This window comes from Schistocerca serialis, chromosome 7 (genome assembly GCF_023864345.2).
Source record: "Schistocerca serialis cubense isolate TAMUIC-IGC-003099 chromosome 7, iqSchSeri2.2, whole genome shotgun sequence".
NCBI lineage: Eukaryota > Metazoa > Arthropoda > Insecta > Orthoptera > Acrididae > Schistocerca > Schistocerca serialis.
Window position 1 is genome coordinate 326,805,796 of NC_064644.1, and position 2,486 is coordinate 326,808,281.

Sequence of the window (2,486 nt, forward strand, 5' to 3'; positions counted from 1 at the left end):
GAAAGTCTGTCAACTCCTGTTTTTCAGTACTTTCCATTTTTAAAGTACTCTTTGCCAGACCGCTGTTCCCCACCAGAAATGTTCTCAAAAAGTACTTTCTTATAAATGTAATAGTACGTTCTGCAACATTTGAGGTTATTTACACAGGGTGGTACATTGATCGTGACCGGGCAAAATATCTCACGAAATAAGCGTCAAACGAAAAAACTTCAAAGAACGAAACTTGTCTAGCCTGAAGGGGGAAACCAGATGGCGCTACGGTTGGCCCGCTAGATGGCTCTGCCATAGATCAAACGGATATCAACTGCGTTTTTTTTTTTTAAATAGGAACCCCCATTTTTATTACATATTCGTGTAGTACGTAAAGAAATATGAATGTTTTAGTTCGACCACTTTTTTCGCTTTGTGATAGATGGCGCTGTAATAGTCACAAACATATGGCTCACAATTTTAGGCGAACAGTTGGTAACAGGTAGGTCTTTTAAAATTAAAATACAGAACGTAGGTACGTTTGAACATTTTATTTCGGTTGTTCCAATGTGATACATGTACATTTGTGAACTTATCATTTCTGAGAACGCATGCTGTTACAGCGTGATTATGTGTAAATACCCCAGTAATGCAATGAATGCTCAAAATGATGTCCGTCAACCTCAATGCATTTGGCAATACATGTAACGACATTCCTCTCAACAGCGAGTAGTTCGCTTTCCATAATGTTCGCACGTGCATTGACAATGCGCTGACGCACGTTGTCAGGCGTTGTCGGTGGATCACGATAGCAAATATCCCTCAACTTTCCCCACAAAAAGATATCCGGTGACGCCAGATCCGGTAAACATGCGGGCCATAGTATGGTGCTTCGACGACCAATCCACCTGTCATGAAATATGCTGTTCAATACCGCTTCAACCGACGCGAGCAATGTGCCATACATCCATCATGTTGGAAGTACATCGCCATTCTGTCATGCAGTGAAACATCTTGTAGTAACATCGGTAGAACATTACGTAGGGAATCAGCATACATTGCACCATTTAGATTGCGATCAATAAAATGGGGGCCAATTATCCTTCCTCCCATAATGCCACACCATACATTAACACGTCAAGGTCGCTGATGTTCCACTTGTCGCAGCCACCGTGGATTTTCCATTGCCCCATAGTGCATATTATGTCGGTTTACGTTAACGCTGTTGGTGAATGACGCTTCGTCGCTAAATAGAACGCGTGCAAAAAATCTGTCATCGTCCCGTAATTTCTCTTGTGCCCAATGGCAGAACTGTACACGACATTCGTCCGTATAGCCGCGACACCAGCTAAAACAACCTACTTGGGCATCATCATTTGTTGCAGGTCGCGGTTGACGTTTCACATGTGGCTGAACACTTCCTGTTTCCTTGAATAACGTAACTATCCGGCGAACGGTCCAGACACTTGGATGATGTAGTCCAGGATACCGACCAGCATACGTAGCACATGCCCGTTGATCACAATAGCCATACATCAACACGATATCGACCTTTTCCGCAATTGGTAAACGGTCCATTTTAACACGGGTAATGTATCACGAAGCAAACACTGTCCGCACTGGCGGAATGTTACATGATACCACGTGACTATTACAGCGCCATCTATCACAAAGCGAGAAAAGTGGTCCAACTAGAACATTCATAATTCTTTAAGTACTACACGAAAATGTAATAAAAATGGGGGTTCCTATTTAAAGAAACGCAGTTGATATCCGTTTGACCTATGGCAGCGCCATCTAGAAGGGCAATCATAGCGCCATCTGGTTTCCCCCTTCCAGCTAGACGAGTTTCGTTCTTTGTAGTTTTTTCGTTTGATGCTTATTTCGTGAGATATTTGGCCCGGTCACTACCAATGGGCCACCCTGTATATTACAGCGCTCTGCCAAGGGTACTTTCGCTCAATTTGTGATTTGATTCTAACTACAAGGCGAAATATCAAATTACTTCAAGTGAAGTGAGTAGCAGTGACATTTGTAGACTTGTTTGTCACAAATATTTGGCTTAAAAAAAAATACATAGAAATTTCCGAATGTGAGGCAGGACCCTAAAAATAAAGCTCAAATTTCTGCAAGGGAAAAAGAGTGGCGATGATATTTATATTCTTGTTTGTCATAAATATTTTGCGGCCTATTTCCGTACATGTCGCGATTTCCTGGAGTCCTCTCGCACACCTTACTACTGTAAAACTCGACACGACTACGAAATTCCACAGCGGTCGACAAATGTACCGGGCAAGTACACGTTTCGAGCGAAACTAGCTTCTCTCTCAGTATTGCCCACGCTGACAATGTTTACCGCTGGGACTTGGCTACTCACGATGCGCATGCGCACAAGGCGCTTTCCTCTTATCGTGCCCCTCGCCCCTCTGATAGCGGACATTTCGTGACGCACCCACATCAGCGCCATCATTCACAGTAAAGCTGACTGTTACTGGAAGCCTACATTTTTATTGCAG